The 20,817-nt window shown below is 41.5% G+C and overlaps 1 pseudogene; it reads right to left on the bottom strand.

Moving 5' to 3' along the window:
- Nucleotides 1-13,229: 13,229 nt before the first annotated feature.
- LOC139196838 (sugar transport protein 1-like) overlaps nt 13,230-20,817 on the bottom strand; it is a 28,396-nt pseudogene continuing 20,808 nt past the window's right edge.

Here is a 20,817-nt window from a genome sequence, read left to right as displayed (position 1 = left end):
AGACGGAAAGACTTCCTACAGGAATGTTCAAATCCTTCAACAAAAAACGAAGCCAAATTAACTCACAACAAGCACCTGCCATAGCCCTGTATTCTGCCTCAGCTGAAGAAAGTGAAACAGTTTTCTGACGCTTTGTCCGCCACGAAATCAAAGAATTTCCCAAGAATACACAATACCCAGTAGTCGAACGGCGAGTGATAGGACAACCTGCCCAATCAGAGTCACAGAAAGCAGCTAATTTGGTTTGATTGTCAGAACTGAATAATAAGCCTTCACCTGGAGTAGACTTCAAATAACGAACAACACGAAGTGCAGCATCCATATGAGGTATACGTGGCTCGTGCATAAACCGACTCAAAACATGCACGGAATAAGTGATATCCGGCCGAGTTATAGTAAGGGAGATTAGCCGTCCTATTAAACGCCGATACTTTTCAGGATCTTTGAAAAGTTCTCCTTTATCAGATAATTTAGTATCATCCATAGGAAAAGCGATGGGCCGTGCTCCCAGAAAACCATAATCCTTGAAAATCTCTAATGCATACTTACGTTGTGAAATATAAATCCCACGTTGGGATCGAGAAACCTCAATACCCAAAAAATATTTTAAATCAACAAGGTCTTTTATCCGAAAATGGTCACGGAGAAAAGATTTTAAAGCATTGATGGCACTGACGTCGTTGCCTGTAATCACAATATCATCCACATAAATGAGTAAGGCTGTGAAGGAATTACCGGACTTTCTGGTGAACAGTGAATAATCAGCTTTGGACTGTTGAAAACCAGCAGAAAGAATGGCACTAGTGAACTTGGCAAACCATTGGCGAGAAGCTTGCTTGAGACCGTAAAGAGATTTATGAAGGTGACACACAAGATTCTCCCCCTGTCGCCGAAGACCAGGAGGAGGAGACATATAAATTTCCTCATGTAAATCACCATGCAAGAAAGCATTATTAACATCGAGCTGATGAAGAAACCAAGACTAACTAGCAGCAAGGGCAAGAAGACAACGTACTGTAATCATCTTAGCAGTAGGAGAAAATGTGTCATGATAATCAATACCAGCAGCTTGAGTGAAGCCCTTAGCAACCAAGCGAGCTTTATAACGCTCTATGGAACCGTCAGAGTTATGCTTTAGTTTGTACACCCACTTACAAGCAATAGGAACTTTGTCAGGAGGCAAGGGAGTCAATGTCCAAGTACCATTGGCATGTAAAGCCTCAAGTTCGTCAGCCATGGCCCGACGCCAATTAGGATCACGAGCAGCCTCTGCAAAAGAAGATGGCTCCAAACTCCGACTGAAGGAGTAAATATATGAAAGATGGGGTGGAGAGATGCGGTGGTAAGAAATAAAGTTACAAATAGGATATCGCGTACCTGTGACAGAACCGGGCTGCGAAGTCGACGAAGGGTGTGGAGGCAGAATCACCTGCGAGCAAACATAGTCCTTTAAATATTGGGAAGGGTTGTGGGTGCGGGAATAAGTGCGGGTAGAAGGTTGGGCAGTGGGTAGTGACTGAGGAGGGGGGACCGTGAGGGTGGGGGAAGGAGTGGGGTTGTCGGTGGAAGAGGGAATAGGTGGGGCCGGTTGGGAAAGGGTATTAGTGGGGGACGGGAAAGGTGAGATGGAAATGGGGTGGGGTGGAGAGGTGGTATCTGGAATAGGGGACGGATGGATAGGTGATGTGGTAGGTGAGGGAGGAGAGAAAGGACACGTTGGTCGGGGAGAGGGTGGGTAAGAAATATCTTGGGAAGGTGGAAAAGACAGAGGAGGGGTGATGGGTGGTGTAGGTGGGGGCGTGGCAGCAAAAGGAAAAGTGTTTTCATGAAAAATGACATCGCGACTGGTGAAGGTGCGGTGGGTTTCGAAGTCATATAATTTGTAAGCTTTTTGACCATGAGGATAACCAATGAAGGTGCATCGATGGGCCCTAGGGGAAAATTTAGTGGTAGGGTTGATGGAAGTGGCATAAGCGAGACAACCGAAGACACGGAAGTGGTCATAGGATGGGAGTTTAGTATGAAGGACCTCAAAAGGAGATTTATTATGCAAAAGTCGAGTAGGGAGACGATTGATGGTATAGGCAGCGGTAAGGATACATTCACCCCAAAATTTGAGTGGAAGATGGGATTGAAATCGAAGGGCGCGAGCGGTTTCAAGAAGGTGCCTATGTTTGCGTTCAACAACGCCATTTTGTTGGGGGGTGTAGACACATGAAGTTTGAAAAAGAACCCCATTATCAGAAAAAAAATTGCAAAGAGAAATAAATTCTCCGCCATTATCGGTACGAATGCTTTGAACCTTTGTATGAAATTGGGTTTGAACATATGCAAAAAATTGTTTGATGATGGGTTGAGTATCATATTTATGCTGCATGAGAAATACCCATGTAAAGCGGGAAAAATCATCCACAATAGTCAAAAAATAATGAGCGCCAGTAAGGGAAGATTGACGATTCGGACCCCAAATATCACAATGAATTAAAGCAAAAGGAAAAGTTGTTGAAATTGAACTTAAACCAAAAGGTTGACGGGTTTGTTTGGCCAGAGGACAAACATCACAAACATGACTAGAATCTAAGGGACAATTAAGGAAAGTAGATGCTAGAACTTGCAGACTACGAGAAGAAAGGTGACCAAGACGCCGATGCCATAAGGGAGAAGGTATAGTGATGATGTTGCATAGAGGTTGACGGGTGGGGAGAGAGGATGCAAGGGCCATAAGGTAATAAAGGTCGCCACGTCGCTTACCCACACCAATCGTCGCCTTCGAAACCAAGTCCTGCAAAACACACCAAGAAGGAAAAAAAGTTATGGAACACGATAAACCATCTGTAAGCTTACCAACCGATAAAAGGTCCACTTTAAAATTAGGGACACATAAAACATCGTCCAAATCAATCGAGGAATTTAAACGAATAGTTCCAGTTAAAGTAATGGGAGCGGTGGCACCACTAGGCAGAGAAACGGGTGGCAAGTGCGACGTAGAAGTATTAACCAAACACGAAGCAGAAGAAGTGATATGATTCGTGGCGCCGCTGTCAATGATCCATTGACCATGACAAGAAGCCACGGGTAACAAACCTTGGGCAAAATCAGTACTAGTAACGGCATGGGCCTGAGGAGGAGGTGGCGAGGTGTCATTGAGAGCGGTAAGAAGGCGGGAATGTTGCTCGGCAGAAAGATTAGGCATGGCAACCTGCAATTCATGCAGAGTGGGCTGACTAGTCACATGATGGGCGGATGGGCCAGGTTATGATGGGCCGTTGGGGCCTAAGGGGGACCGAGAAGCACCATTAGTGCTACGGGCAGAAGAGGCAGCGACGCTGCTACGGCCAGAAGAAGCAGATCCAGTGCTGCGCGCAGAACCAGTAGAAGTCGAATGGCGGCGAGGTGGTCTCCACGGCTGACCATGAAGGGGATGGCCAACGGGATACCCATGCAGTTTATGGCAAGTGTCACGGGTGTGGAAGTCATAATCACAATAGGTGCAATGGAGAGGGGGTCGGTCGGACGAAGATCGAGATGAGCTCCGTACAACCATGGCAGCGGGGGGGTCGGCAGGACGTGAAGAACCTATGGCGCGCTGCTTTTCAGCCTGAGAAACAGATGAACAGGCCTGGCGGATAGTGGGCAAAGGGTTCATCAAAAGAATTTTGTCCCGGACGGCGGCAAACGAATCGTTAAGACCCATAAGAAATTGCATCAGGTGCTGACGATCATGTTTGGTGCCACAAGAACAAGAACAGGCATCACTATAGGAGGCGAGCTCGTCCCAAAGCCCTTTCAGGCGAGTGAAGTACGCAGAGACAGAGGAGGACCCTTGGGAGATTGTGGCAATTTCACGATTCAGATGGAAGATACGGGGACCGTTGCTCTGGGAGAAACGCTCACACAGGTCATCCCAAACAGCCTTGGCAGTAGTGGAAAAAAGAACCGAGTCGGCAAGATCAGGCTCCAGGGATGAAAGGATCCAGGAAAGGATCATATCGTTGCAGCGCCTCCAGGAAGCATGAGCATCAGGGTCCTTGGAAGCAGAAGGTTCTTCAATGTCTCCCGTAATAAAACCAAGTTTATTCTTGGCGCTTAAGGAGATGTGCATCCCGCGTGCCCAGGTCGTGTAGTTATCTCCGTTTAACCTCTTGGAGACAAGAACAAGATTGGGATGGTCGGAATGGTGAAGATAAAACGGGTTAGTGCTACCATCAGAAGAAGAGTCTCCCATGGTGAAAGAAAGAAACGGCAGAGATGGCTGCCAAAAAAAAAAAAATTTGAAAAAGCTAGGGTTTAAAACCTGCTCTGTATACCATGTAGAAAAAGAATATGTGGATGAAAAGTATATTTCATTAATACGTGAATACCAATATATACAATCACATTCCTTGCACACCAAGGTATTAACCCTACAAGTTAGGGATACAAATTAGGAATACAAATATAATTAGGATTACAATCAACTAATACTTCTATTTGTCTAACAATGACCAATTGGTCTTTGAAAAACCAAGCTTCATAAGTTGCAGACGTGATCTCAGGAGCTTGAATGACTCCACTGATGTAACCGAGCTTAGCCCTTCCACCAAGAGCCAAAGTGACTGCTCGAGACCACGGAAGATAATTAAACTCGTTCAACAAGACTGAACTGAGCCTTTGATTGGGGTTGATATCAACCTCTGAAAAACTTGTTGTAGGCGAAGTAAGTGAGCTTTCTCCCTCTTGATTTACTGAATTTTCTTCCGCCATTTTTGTTGGCTCAAAATATCAAAAGAATAGATATACAGAGACGGGCCTTAACAAGGACACTGCTTTGATACCATGTGGAATTTGATACTTGAATTTGTTGTGTATTTCTTGAATGAGATTACAAGGAAAAACCGATACATATAACAACAAGGGAAAGGAATGGCACACACACCATCTTTGGCCCGAGAATTAAAACTAAAATCTGCAAGGGTAAACAACACTCTTCCTAAAAAAATAAGGAAGATTATAGCAGGCTAGGGTTACATGAAAAATACAACAGAAGGAAGACAGCATGCTAGGGTTACATGAAAGATACAAAGGATTAAACACAATGGTTTCTAGGGGTCGTAACCTCCTGGAATTAAGGTTGACTTTGCACTTGATTGACACTCGGGAATCAAACCATTTATATTTCCAATGGTATTGGCACTCTTTGTTTCTTCAATTAATCGATATTACTTTGCACTTATGATTCTGTAATGCGAGGTGTTCAAACATAATCGCTTTATTAACAGTGTAATAGATAGTCCACGGCGTGAAAATAAATTTTTTTGTGGTAATAACAATGTCATTATGTAATATGTAATGTCATACAAAGATGTTTGTATAATAATTCTTTTAATCCTTTTTGTCTTTTTAAAGATGGATAATAAAGCATGGTTAATTTGTGTATAGTACTCTATTCTGTATCCAGTTGCTGTCAAGGCTGGTGGAGACAAAGAGGTTTTGTATGGGCTCCCAAGACTCAAATTTCATACAAAGACCATCCTTAATCCTGTAATCAAATGCAAAGAAAAATATAATGGTCCATTTCACATTGATCCAAAAAAGATAATTTCTTGCTTTCTGAGATGACAGGGAAAGTACTAATTAGGCTGAACTTGACAATTTAATGATTTATACTTGTTCAAAGTAAACATAGATATCCAATAGGGCAATTAGAATCATCGAGGCCATTACATATGCCGGCAGACAATTCTTCACAGCTATATGATTCTAATGAATACTAATGATTTTTTAGAACGTAATTGCAATCCTGGGGATACCTGGGTGGGTTTTTTGGACTTTTACCTGATATTTATATTCAGTCGAGTCAACAATCCGTAATCTAAAGAAACATTTGTTTAGAAAATTAAGAGAAGTCTCGGAATTTTCAGTGATGATTATGGCACTTAAACTAGCACTTAGCACTTCATCAGGTTCGTTACCATCACATAATTTTCAACTTTATGAATGGAAATAATCTGATATCTCGATTTGACAATTATGAAAGATTTAACTTTCAATCTTTTTTCAAGGGGTTTTGCTTGCCAAATGAATATGGTTAAAGGGTGGTATTATCTAGAGACCAAAATAAAAAAGACTCTAATACTATATGTGAGTTCCACATGATACAATGATAAGAGCTCATCTCTATTAGAGAGTGGACAAACATGTCAGTATATTTATTATTTTTTTGTTAAAAGGTAGAATTTATTATAATCTAATTGAAACATCTATATCTTCTGCCAAAATATTAAAAAGAAATTCGGGACTGAAATGAAAAACAAGAAATTCGGGACTCAAAGGACAAACATGTCAGTTTTGATAGTAATGAAATTAAAGGTTCTATAGAGTGCCATTTGGCATGAGATTAGATAGGCAGTTATGTTAAGGTTGTTGGCTAGATTTAGGGTTTAGACTTCTGAAGTATATTTATATCTTCTTCTTCTTGGTTTGGATTTACATGCTTACAGTAATCATGGACGGAGCCAATGAAGGCTCACTGGGGGCAGATGCCCCCACTTAAGTAATTCGTTTGTTTAATTGAATACTACAATTATATAATATACACGGGTTATATTTGAAGAAAATATATGTATCTAATATCCAACATACATTCATTCTACTTATACTCCATATCAAATTTATACGAGCAATGGTGCTCTTATTCTATCATTCAAACCGAAAACCCCTCCCTGTACTTATATTTTTCTCATCACTTTGCCACTTTCCGCTCCTATATTGAAATTTTTGTGACATTGGGATTGTAATACATCATCATTTGAAACCATCCTCAATATCATATTGTGTATAAGCCATACTATAATAAGGTTTTCTTAGTTGTTTTCGGTTGGCCCCACTAGAAGAAATGTCTGGCTCTGTCACAGTGATGCTAATTGGGCTAGGATCCTAATGACAGAAGATCAACAACTGGCTTAGTGGTTTTCTTGGTTCAAATCCTACCTATTGGTCTTCAAAGAAGAAAAAATATAGTTTCTAGGTTGTGCGACCATGATTATCTAAGGCTGGAGCATGGCTAATTCGAATGCTGCTACCTTAGAAGTCTGATCATGGACTCACCGGATTTGTATCAGGCAGAGTAGGATGCCATCATCACTCTACTCCAGGGCACTAGGTGGAGTCCTAGCGACTCCGCTAGATGATTATGCTTGTTCTGCAAGATATGAGATCTGATCCGGATTCGACACAATCAAGTCCTATAAGTCTTGGGATTCCTACAATCTAAGAATAGGCGTGCGTCGCAAGCAATCACAACTTCAAAGAGATTGCAATATCTACTTACTAGATATCTACTAGGATTCTCCCGGTTTAGAATAAAGATTTTATCTTAAAAATGCCTCTCTCCATGGTATAAAAACACACATCTAGGTTTTATCTACGGTAACGCAATCTATACACTAAATTTTCTAGCCTATTGCTTAAGTCTAAAATCATTACTAACTTGACCGTTGGAGAGCCTTTGGTCGGCAACACCCCCCCCCTCGAGTCCTAGGCTTGCTCATGGTTATTTATGTTTTGCAAGTTGCTCAGGTTTACTTAGATTTGCGCTCGACCACCTCTCACGGAGGTGTGCCAATCTGGTTTCAATAATCGGTGCTTTTATTGAGAGAGAACCCATATTCCTCTCAACCAGATCACTCTACCCTATGGAAGAAATGGCCAAAAGACCGCTTTGTGGTCACGCCGTGGATCCGAAAAGACAAAAGCCCATTTCATCAATCAGGTCTGGGATGACGTTCTAAAGATACATATGTTGGCAAAAGACCTCAAGAGGAACCTATAAGGAAATGAAATGGCAATGCTTGTTAGGATGAGTGAAAGAATGAAAATTGTAGAAAAACATTTGCTTGATTTGAAAGTCCTGCTGCTTGTGCTTCCTAAAAATGATAGATCCACACCCTGAGCAATTGATCAAAGAACTCGTCCTGACAACGTATCTGGCAAAACGCCACATCCCCAACACATAAGCAAAAAGTTTCTCTCACCTATTAATTGCATAAGAGGAAGACATGAATACTTCAAAAAAGTACAGAAGGGAAGGAACATGACCCCAATAAAACCTCGGGTAAAAAATCCATCCATCAGGCCATGAACTGTTTATCCACCCTCTAATGACACTTTTGTTGTCAGGCTAATCTTAGACGCCATAGTTAGTAGAGTCTTAATTCATAATAGGTCGAAAGTTAATATCCTCTTTAGGGGAGTAGCCACAAAGATGATTATCTTATATAGAGTTAACTCAAGAAGGTCTACTGTCCAAACCCTTAATGGAACCTCGCTCAGTACCATGGGTACAATATGTCTCATGGTTCAAGCGAAACCATTTGAACATTTGATGACTTTCCATGTGATGGATAACCCATCTCCTTACAACACTATCCTCGGTGAGGAATGACTACATGCCATGGTTGAAGATAAAATCCCGCCTCGCTACTTCAGAGTAGTGCCCACCAGCGAAAGGTCTTACAATAAAGAAACTTAAAAACCTATGCTGAGAGGAATAACCCCTGTTGGAGAAGATCAAACCCCTTGTAGGCCTTTCCAAGTGGCTTAAAACAAAGCCAAGTGCACACGAACTACACGCGATTTGATTCTCTCCCCTGGATATGTAGGCAGTTCACTTTGGATTCAATCGCAACGGTACCGTCTATGCGAAGCCAAGTCCACAGAGAACTCATCTCCCAATGCCCCACCAAAAGCTTATCGTCAAAAGTGATCCCTGATGTAATTTTTTGAATCATTTCATCTTTTCCTTAGAACACACCAGTAATTTGATTCTCCATCTCAGAGATATGTAGGCAATCCTTTTTGGGTTCAATCACACCTCTTTGTTAATCAATTTTACTTTGATTATGAATAAAAAGCATCTATTTGTCTTATATACGTATTCTTTCTTTGTTTTTCTGGTGGTGCAGGGAGTGCCTTACTTGTTAAAAAATAGAGCCAAACTTTGAAAACTTGACATGAATACAAGTCTAAAAATGTTCAAAGTAACACTGTCAAAGGAGCCTCCTTTAGCCCAATCCGTCTAGAATGGTTAAGAAATTAGGAGACTCGAATTGTAATAAGCGTCGTAACGATTGGTGGGACATTGGCATAGGCATATAGTGCATTTACCAATGCATCATCTGGCCTCCGGAAAGTTTATACAACCAACACGGTTGTGGGTTGTGACATTCAAACCCGAGCTTTACACAATTCAAGGGAATAGTCAAAAGAGCTATCCAAAACTTATCCGAGGGTGGCTCTGAACACCAACCCCAAGTACGACTACTTTTATCCCAAACTAGCATGCTAAATTAAGTATGTTCTGCGACATCTTATGTCAGCAAGTTTGAAAGAGGGTATCTATTGTAAGCAATCCCTAAAAGAATTTTTTTTTTCCAATGGAGCTTCTATACGAGAAAGTGCCTTGGTCAGACCAGCTAGGGTAGTCCGATTGGAAGTGCTTTAGGTCTAACAAAAAGATTCAAAAAGTGCTTCTGACCCACATGTTGATGACCATGTTTCCAAAGAACTTTTGCTTAGGGAAACTCCTTCTGGCACCACGTTGCAAGTATTGAAGTCATTGCCCAAGAACTGGGGCAAAGGGCGAACAAACCAACTTCTGCTTGTACGATGTTATTAGGTACGATTTAGAACTCTTATATCCAATGAATGTGTGTCAATAAGTGCAGGAGCAAAAGTTTTCTCATGGGTTTAATGTATAATTCCTGGTACCATAGTAAAGTAGTATTCCAGGTATCGCGATGTGAATACTTTATGAATATTAAGTTTAGGAGGCAACGTTTTCTCGAACCAACGTTGCCAAAGAGGGCTAATTAGCTATGTCCTAGGCCCACAAACTTTCTCAAAGCAAAGAAAGAATGACAGAAAAAGCCTAGTATTACGACAAAGGTTTGTGAAAAGGACACGCTTCATTTCTAGCCAAAAGTATGTACAAATTATTCATCTTTCGGGAAGGTCATCTACATGCACTTGCAACAGATGAGCTGAAGTTGAGTTTAAGGAAACATAAGGTGCAATAACTTCGCTCGATATAGGTAGAAAACTTGATGAAGGAACCAAAGAAGGAAAGTAGGGTTCCAACTCTAACGACTAGCGTAGCACCATATGTAAAGGTAGAGGAGACGAAGTGGGCAGCTCATCTGCTATGGATAGTGGGGCAGGTATACTAAAAGTTGATGGTGGTAAAGCTGCAACATGCCTCTTTCTTCATAGAGGGTTCATCTTCTTCTCCGAGACTTTCATATCTGGTGTCCCTAATCAACAGTTGAGGTTGAAGGGTGGCACCGAATGAATAAGAATGAGAATTATCAGGGTGTTTTTGCTTCTTTTGAATAGACGATATGGTCGCTACTGATTTGAAGGAATGAGTTTTTCTATGGAAGGCGTTTATGTCTTTCCCACGGTTGGTGAAGCGCTCAAGGGAAATGAGCTACTTTCAGTTGCGGCAAACGTTCAGAATCTGCATTGCCTAACGAATTAAGTCTGGATGACATACGCCGAGGTTAGGTAAATCATCTTTCAAATCTAGGTCAGTTGGAGGACAGGACCAAATTCGGAGTTCGCTAATGTCTCATTCCCAGGCTCTATCAACGACTAGTATATTGTTCTACCAATCCTTGTCACAGTAAATAATGTCTTGGATGTATGTCTCCCAAGCGAGACTAACTATGGCCGCAAAATAGTAATGGCCATCCAAACTCGTCTGATGTTGAGCAACATTCTAAACTCGGGATATCTAACTTAGCCTCGAACCACTAATTCAACAACTCAAAGCAAGTAAGAAGCTTGAAGGCAGAAGGGGAAAGGTTGCAGATGGCCATGTCATAGCACATCAAAATGCCTTTTATAAAAGAAGAGAGAGGAAAACGAAGGTCCATGTCTAAGAACTAGGGGTAAATTCTAGTATATGGACTACAAGGATCTAATGACTGCTGTAAATCGGTGCAAATATCATGGTTAGGTTCCCACCAAACGTTGTAATCATTCAAAATGTCACGATTATCTTCAACGAAAGATTCACCTTCTTCTTAACTATGTACTCTTGTCAAAGGAATGTTATAGGGAGAAACCTTAATCGATTTGGATTTCTTGCTCGAATGCACTATGAGAAAAGATTTAAAGGGAAGAAAAATTTTTGAAATAGGTATGGATAAAAGCTTGGAGCCTTTTTTCGACAATGAGTGACCTAGAAGTTTGTGGTAAAGTGAAGAAGTAAGATCCAAGAATACATAAGCTTCATTTGATGGAATCCTCAAATTGTCGAATTCAAATTGACTTACCTTAAGATTAACTGATCTGACGAATGGGATAAACAAAGATTATCAGAGAATATTTCTCGTTTGTCGTCCGTAAGCATCAGACATAACACTTTATCATTACAAACATTATGGCACGCTACACAAAGGTGCACATTCGAATCCAAAACACTTTCATATCACCATTAGAGCTCACCTCACATTTATGAAGACTAAACGATACGTGCTCCAGCTTACTCTAAAAGGCATAGTCATTGGATAACAATTCATCCTCAAGGGGAATAGGTTACCTGTTAGATGAATAGTTAGAGGTAATTGCAGAACCATGATTTTGTAAGGTCAGAGTAAGGCTGATCCAAATGCTCTACCTTAGAAATCTAGTGATGGACTCACTAACTCTGAGTGAAGCTGTATCAGACGGAGCAGTGCCACCATCACTTTACTCCAGGGTACTAGGCAAAGTCTTAGCGACTCCGCTGGATGACTATACTTGTTGTGCAAGACATGCGATCTAATCTGGATATAGACACAATCAGATCCTATAAGTCTTGGAGTCCCTACAACCTAGAGATAGGAGTGCGCCACAAGTAAACACAACTCCTAAAATGATGCAATATCTACTTACTAGATATCCTCTAGGATTTCTCGGTTTAGAACGAGGATTCTATCCTAAAAAGGTCTTTCTCCCCATGGTATAAATACACCCATCTATGGTTTATTTACGATAATGCAATCTATACACTTGAATTCTCTTGCCTACTACTTGAGTCAAAAATCCTTCACTAACCTAATCGTTGGAAAGCTTTTGGTTGGCACACACACCCTCTACCCAGTTCCAAGCTTGCTCACAATTGTTTATTGTTATGCAAGTTGCTCAAGTTTACTCGGATTTGTGCTCAACCACTGCTCACATAAGTGTGCGAATTTGGTTCCAACATAGGTCTTCTACTTAAGCTGAATACAGTGCTATTTCTTCCATAACAGTTGAAATTGATTAGATTAGGCAATTACTTGCATTTCTTTACATTATTGTTCATGTTCCAACAATTATGTTTTGTGATAATTTGTCTACAATTTCCCTCACATGTGATCCTTCCGAGAGAGGGTTGCTAGGCAGCTTATATATATATGCAGTTTGTATCTTCCAATGAATAATTGACTGATATATTGACTAACGAACTGTCATTGCCAATGTTTCATACACAATGTTGCAATCTCAGGCTTAGACATTCCTCTCTTGAGCTTGAGGGGGGATCATAATAGTATAAATGTAATGAAATCAATTGTTCTATAGAGTGCTATGTGGCATGAGATTAGATAGGAAGTTATGTTAAGGTTGCTAGATAGCTAGCTTAGTTGTTAAGCAATTGTAAGAGATATATATCTCATGTAATAACACTGTTTTTGTAAGTTTCCAATACATAAAATATGAACAAGAATTCTTTCTTCTTCTTAAAGCTTTCTCTCTCTCTCTCTCTCTCTCTCTCTCTCTCTCTCTCTCTCTTAGAATGTTCTTCTTCCGCTATCTGTAAATATATGCAACGATCTCCATCTGTTGCTTTACAAGTTTTACATCAAATAATTTTATTGTTAGTTAAACGCCTTAAGTGGTTAAGGCCACTAACTAATTTGATATTGTCTACATTTAAACTACTACAACACTACCAATCAACACTAATATTATCTCCAACTTGCCTAAACAACCACATACAAAGTATAACAGACATTTTATTTTTAGGTATTCGCATGAGACTTTTTTCATTCTTCAACATCATCTTAACAAAAAAATAAATAAAAAATCATAGATCTTCAACTGCACATAACCTGAAAGTTCCTGGTTTATAATAATAATAGTGGAATAACCAATTATTTCATTGGTCATCAATGGCCCAAGTGACCATTTGAAGAATAAATTAAACTCAGTAATTGAAGAGACAATTACGCTTTAATCTAGTAAGCAATCAATATTATTCCACAAGTTAAACCATTTTACAGAAAGAAAAAAAAAATATTGCAAAAAAGAAATCCAATAATATTAGACTAAATAAAAATTTAAAAGAAAACAAAACCGTAAAGAGAAAGCCGAGCAAAAGTCTAGACATTTTGTCCTTGCCCATATCAATGGCTTCGTCTTGAAGGACATAATTCTTCCAAAATGGGTGTTTCTGCCAAATAGTATGCATTTCTTCAATCGGAGCGCCTTTAGTTTCTGACAAAAACTTGTAGATGAAAACATTCAAGATTACGACCCACACCGCAAAGAAGAAGAACAAGCCGAAATTAAAGTTAAAGCATTATGGTGAAAACTTGAGCTATGGCGAAGGTGAAGATCATGTTGGTAGAGACGTTGATGGATTGTGCAGCTGACCTTACTTCGAGAGGGAAAAGTTTACTTGGCACCGACCAAGCAAATCCAGCAACATATATACAGATGCAGGCCACCAAACCATGAGCAAATCCCTTGGACAATACACCAGGGTTGCCACTAACTCCAAATTTAAGAGCCATTGCAATCCAATAATCATCTATAAATTCCAAAAAGCATAACAATAATAAGACACGAAGTATAACACAATAATAAGACACGAAGCATAATAATAATAATAATAATAATAATAATAATAATAATAACAACAACGAGGTTAAATTGAGGTTTTTGTTTATGAAAATTAAGAAGCAACAGTGAAAAACCAGAAGAAAAATTGAGGAGAAAAAGGAATTTAATTTATAGTATATACCTGAGTGAGGAACATTTGAGCACCACCCTCCAAGAAAAGGGCCCTCTTTCCAACCCTATCAACAGTGACAATCGAAAACTAGGGTTGCTACGGCGTGAACAATGTTGGTGGTCACAGACAACATGAGAGAAGCGCTACTTCCAAGTTCCAAACCCCATTGTTTTGAACAAGATAAGAGCATAAAATGTGATCACATTCAGCCAGTGAGTTGCTGAAAGGCGAGAATTGCAAGTGCAAAATAAGGATGTCTGTATTTCTTGGACAACAATGTTGCCTAGGGGGGTTTGACCAACTTGGATGCATCATTGGCCGCGAGTAGGTCATCAAACTCTTTGTCAATATTCGCAAAACCTCTGAGGAGTTGAGGTTTAGCTTCTTCATTCTTTCCACGCTCAACCAAAGTGTTTGGAGTTTCCGGTAAAACTAACGCGCCAATTATGATCATAATTGCAGGGGCTACAACACTACCCAAACTCAAACGCCATCCCCAGCCTCCTTGGATCTCAGCAAACAAATAGTTTATGACACCAGCAACAAGTATTCCAAGAGTTATTGACAATTGGAACATCATGTTTAGAGTGCCACGGTATTTGTATGGGGCAGAGACATAGATAGGCATAGACTGCATACAAAAATTGAAAATTTTAAATAAATCATAAGACAAAATTAACCTCAACCAAATTTAACAACAACAACAACAACAACAACAAAGCCTTTTCCCACTAAGTGGGGTCGGCTATATGAATCCTAGAACGCCATTGCGCTCGGTTTTGTGTCATGTCCTCCGTTCGATCCAAGTACTCTAAGTCTTTTCTTAGAGTCTCTTCTAAAGTTTTCCTAGGTCTTCCTCTACCCCTTCGGCCCTGAACCTCTGTCCCGTAGTCACATCTTCGAACCGGAGCGTCAGTCGGCCTTCTTTGCCCATGTCCAAATCACCGGAACCGATTTTCTCTCATCTTTCCTTCAATTTCGGCTACTCCTACTTTACCTCGGATATCCTCATGCCCAATCTTATCCTTTCTCGTGTGCCCACACATCCCACGAAGCATCCTCATCTCCGCTACACCCATTTTGTGTACGTGTTGATGCTTCACCGTCCAACATTCTGTGCCATACAACATCGTTGGCCTTATTGTCGTCCTATAAAATTTTCCCTTGAGCTTCAGTGGCCTACGACGGTCACATAACACGCCGGATGCACTCTTACACTTCATCCGTCCAGGTCGTATTCTATGGTTGAGATCTCCATCTAATTCTCCGTTCTCTTGCAAGATAGATCCTAGGCAGCAAAAACGGTCGCTTTTTGTGATCTTCGCTAGATTGCTCCGGTCATTAGTGTGGATAAGTATATAAATGAATAGAGATAGGAAAGCAAACACAAGATGTACGTGGTTCACCCAGATTGGCTACGTCCACGGAATAGACGAGTTCTCATTAATTGTGAAGGGTTTACACAAGTACATAGGTTCAAGCTCTCCTTTAGTGAGTACAAGTGAATGATTTAGTACAAATGACATTAGGAAATATTGTGAGAGAATGATCTCGTAATCACGAAACTTCTAAGTATTGGAGTGTGGTATCGTCTTGACTTGCCTTATCTGTCTCATAGGTAGATGTGGCATCTTCTCTGGAAGTACTCTTCCTCCATCCAGGGGTGGTATCTTTAACTGGTGGAGATGCACAAGGTAATGTATCAAATTCACTTGAAGCTTACTTGTAGTTTCAGGCTTGGTCAAGCGCGATACAAACCATGTAGTAGGAGTCTCCCAAGTCGCCGAGCTAGGGGATCTGCTGAAAGAGGTGACAGACAAGGTAAGCAATCAGAGCTCCGGCTGATTGTTCACCTTCTCCCCATCTTGCAGCAGCATGAAGGATAAAGAGAAGAAAGATGAGAAGAGATGATATGGGATACTTTTGCTTTTGAAGAAGTAACTTTCCACAGGCTTATTCTTGAACTGAGCTGGAGGGTTTTCTGGTTTCCTCCAGAGCCGACTGAAGAATTTGAGGGTCAAAACAAGTCCATCAAATCTAGAGTACGTTCGACCCTGCTGATATGGGATACTTTTGCTTTTGACAGAGTAATGGATGTATCGGCACGTGTGCTGTTACGCTTGTCTCCACATGCTTCCTTGTATCCTTCGCACTTGCCCTATCTGTTCCTCAAGCAGATGCGGTATCTTCCCTGGAAACATAAGATGTTGAAGATGAGTACTCGAGAGCAATGCCAGGTAAGTAATCAGGTAAGGGGTTCCAGGCAGTCAGTTCCTGGCTGGAAGCTTGATTCCAAGTGCTGACTGATTGCTCTCTTTCTCCTTGTCTTGCAGGGAACAACAAGGCCAAAGGAAAAGACAGGGAAAAAGCATGATATGGGATACTCTTGCTTTTAACCCTGATGATATGAGATATTCTTGCTCTAGTATAGCTTGTTTGCAAAGGTATTATCGGGGGGAAAGAAAGCTGAATATTTCGAAAGGCTTCGTTGGGAGTGCCCTCTCAAATATGAGGAAGGGTTGAACATTTTTTCAGGTCTGCCTGTCCGTTGGGGATGGAGGTCGACATATATAGGAGTCTCCCTAACAACAAGTAGTAATGCTATTCCTTTACCCTGCTTGGTCATAGCACGGTAGTGGGAGCTGCCAGCTTCACATGTTTTAACTCTGTCAGAGCACTTTGAAAAAGTGGTATGTGCTCTCGAGAAGTCTTCGACAGAATGCCCATAATTTCCGCAAAGCTGAGTGTGCGTGTGACAGGTGCTGACAAGGCTAGAAAAGTAGGTGCCTCTTCGATTTCTGAGATCGGCCCTCGTGGTCTCTGAGCAGCTCAGCTTTTGAGAAAGCGAGCGTCTCTTCGATTGATTCGGAGAACGATGCATCTTCGATTTTTAAGAAAGCAATCATGATGGGGGTCTGGCTCTCGAGATTCGGGGAGCAGTGTCACTTCGATTTTTGAGAAAGTAATCATGTTGGGAGTCTGGCTCTCGAGATTCGGAAGGCGGTGCCTCTTCGATTTTGGAGCAAGCAATCTTGTTGGGAGTGTTTTCTCGAATGTGAGTAAAGGTTGGGCATGTTTGCTAGTCTACCTTGCCACGAAGCACAGAGGTTGACACACAGGGATTTTCAAATTATCCAACAATGGTACTGTTCCTTTACCCTCTCTTCGATTTTTGAGAAAGTAGTCATGTTGGGAGTCTGGCTCTCGAGATTCGGAGGACGGTGCCTCTTCGATTTTGGAGCAAGCAATCTTATTGGTAGTGTTTTCTCGAGTGTGAGTAAAGGTTGGGCATGTTTACTAGTCTACCTTGCCACGAAGCACAGAGGTTGACACACAGGGACTTTCCAATTATCCAGCAGTGGTATTGTTCCTTTACCCTTGTGGGTAATAATATGGTAGCTAGACCTTCAAAATTTATGGGTCTAAACTTTGTTAGTGCTGTTTCTTTGCTATTCTTTTACCTTTCTTGGTCAGAGCGATGTAGTGGGAGCTGCAAGCTTTACGTGCTCAATTTTGGCAGAGAACTTTGGCAAAGTTATCTGTGGTACCCATGAGCTAGTGTTGCGTGTGGGAAGTGGGTGATTGAACAGTAAGATTCATGTGTTTTCTACTTCCTCAGAAGTCTTTGACAGAATGCCCATAATTTCCGCAAAGCTGAGTGTGCGTTTGACAGGTGCTGACAAGGCTGGAAAAGTAGGTGCCTCTTCGATTTCTGAGATCGGCCCTCGTGGTCTCTGAGGAGCCCAGCTTTTGAGAAAGCGAGCGCCTCTTCGATTTCTGAGATCGGCCTTCGTGGTCTTTGAGCAGCCTAATTTTTGAGAAAGCAAACGCCTCTTCGATTTCTGAGATCAACCCTCGTGGTCTCTAAGCAGCCCAGCTTTTGAGAAAGCAAACGCCTCTTCGATTTCTGAGCAGGCGCCTCTTCGATTTCTGAAGATCCGTCGAGTGCAGATTTTTATAGGGGCTGGCATTAAGTTCCAAAGCACACTTGAATCTCCACCAGTAGAAGCTCCATTCTTGCACTTCTAAGATCTTGATTTGTCCAACCTCTTCTCTCTTCAACACCTTTGAAAATGTCTGGCCCCTCCGACCGTCGTTTTGACTTGAACCTTGTTGAAGAGGCAGCCCCGCCTTCTCCAGACAACATATGGCGCCCATCCTTCGTCTCCCCTACTGGTCCTCTTACCGTTGGGGATTCCGTGATGAAGAATGATATGACTGCTGCGGTGGTGGCCAGGAACATTCTCACTCCCAAAGATAACAGACTACTTTCCAAACGGTCTGATGAGTTAGCTGTTAAGGATTCGCTGGCTCTCAGTGTTCAGTGTGCAGGTTCTGTGTCTAATATGGCCCAACGCCTATTTGCTCAAACCCGCCAAGTTGAATCATTGGCGGCTGAGGTGATGAGTCTCAAACAGGAGATTAGAGGGCTCAAGCATGAGAATAAACAGTTGCACCGGCTCGCACATGACTATGCTACAAACATGAAGAGGAAGCTTGACCAGATGAAGGAAACTGATGGTCAGGTTTTACTTGATCATCAGAGATTTGTGGGTTTGTTCCAAAGGCATTTATTGCCTTCGTCTTCTGGGGCTGTACCGCGTAATGAAGCTCCAAATAATCAACCTCTGATGCCTCCTCCTTCTAGGGTTCTGTCCAGTACTGAGGTTCCGAATGATCCCCCTCCGGTGCCTTCTCTTTCTGGGGCTCTACCGACTGCTGAGACTTCTCCTAAGCAACCCTTGTGAAGGCTCCCTCTTGTTTGTTTATTTTGACTCATGTATATGTACACATTTGTAGCTTATCGGGGATATCAATAAATAAGTTTTCCTTCATTTCAACGTATTGTGTTAAATACACCAAAACCTTCTTCGCTAAGTTCTTTGAATTTTCTTTTGTTGAAGCTTATATGTTGAAGCTTTCTGAGTGGAGCATGTAGGTTGGGGTAGTGTTCCCTTAATTTCCCGAGTGAGGAAAACTTCTCGATTGGAGACTTGGAAAATCCAAGTCACTGAGTGGGATCGGCTATATGAATCTTAGAATGCCATTGTGCTCGGTCCTGTGTCATGTCCTTCGTTAGATCCAAGTACTCTAAGTCTTTTCTTAGAGTCTCTTCCAAAGTTTTCCTAGGTCTTCCTCTACCCCTTCGGCCCTGAACCTCTGTCCCATAGTCGCATCTTCTAATCGGAGCGTCAGTAGGCCTTCGTTGCACATGTCCAAACCACCGTAACCGATTTTCTCTCATCTTGCCTTCAATTTCGGCTACTCCTACTTTACCCCGGATATCCTCATTCTTAATCTTATCCTTTCTCGTGTGCCCACACATCCAACGAAGCATCCTCATCTCCGCTACACCCATTTTGTGTATGTGTTGATGCTTCACCGCCCAACATTCTGTGCCATACAGCATCGCTGGCCTTATTGCCGTCCTATAAAATTTTCCCTTGAGCTTCAGTGGCATACGGCCGTCACACAACACGCCGGATGCACTCTTCCACTTCATCCATCCAGCTTGTATTCTATGGTTGAGATCTCCATCTAATTCTCCGTTCTTTTGCAAGATAGATCCTAGGTAACGAAAACGGTCGCTCTTTGGTATTTCTTGATCTCCGATCCTCACCCCTAACTCGTTTTGGCCTCCATTTGCACTGAACTTGCACTCCACATATTCTGTCTTTGATCGGCTTAGGCGAAGACCTTTAGATTCCAACACTTCTCTCCAAAGGTTAAGCTTTGCATTTACCCCTTCCTGAGTTTCATCTATCAACACTATATCGTCTGCGAAAAGCATACACCAAGGAATATCATCTTGAATATGTCCTGTTAACTCATCCATTACCAACGCAAAAAGGTAAGGACTTAAGGATGAGCCTTGATGTAATCCTACAGTTATGGGAAAGCTTTCGGTTTGTCCTTCATGAGTTCTTACGGCAGTCTTTGCTCCTTCATACATATCCTTTATAGCTTGGATATATGCTACTCGTACTCCTTTCTTCTCTAAAATCCTCCAAAGAATGTCTCTTGGGACCCTATCATACGCTTTTTCCAAATCTATAAAGACCATGTGTAAATCCTTTTTCCCATCTCTATATCTTTCCATCAATCTTCATAAGAGATAGATTGCCTCCATGGTTGAGCACCCTGGCATGAACCCAAATTGGTTGTCCGAAACCCGTGTCTCTTGCCTCAATCTATGCTCAATGACTCTCTCCCAGAGCTTCATTGTATGACTCATTAGCTTAATACCCCTATAGTTCATGCAATTTTGTACGTCACCCTTATTCTTGTAGATAGGCACCAAAGTGCTCGTTCGCCACTCATTTGGCATCTTCTTCGTTTTCAAAATCCTATTGAAAAGGTCAGTGAGCCATGTTATACCTGTCTCTCCCAAAACTTTCCACACTTCGATTGGTATATCGTCTGGGCCTACTGCTTTTCTATGCTTCATCTTCTTCAAAGCTACAACCACTTCTTCCTTCCGGATTCTACGATAAAAAGAGTAGTTTCTACACTCTTCTGAGTTACTCAACTCCCCTAAAGAAGCACTCCTTTCATGTCCTTCATTGAAAAGATTATGAAAATAACCTTTCCATCTGTCTTTAACCGCGTTCTCTGTAGCAAGAACCTTTCCATCCTCATCCTTGATGCACCTCACTTGGTTTAGGTCCTTTGTCTTCTTTTCCCTTGCTCTAGCTAATTTATAGATATCCAACTCTCCTTCTTTGGTATCTAGTCACTTATACATATCGTCATAAGCCGCTAACTTAGCTTCTCTCACAGCTTTCTTCGCTTCTTGC

Source organism: Malus domestica, chromosome 06 (genome assembly GCF_042453785.1).
Source record: "Malus domestica chromosome 06, GDT2T_hap1".
NCBI lineage: Eukaryota > Viridiplantae > Streptophyta > Magnoliopsida > Rosales > Rosaceae > Malus > Malus domestica.
Note: the sequence above shows the minus strand (reverse complement) of the source record. Positions and strands in the feature narration are given on the sequence as shown.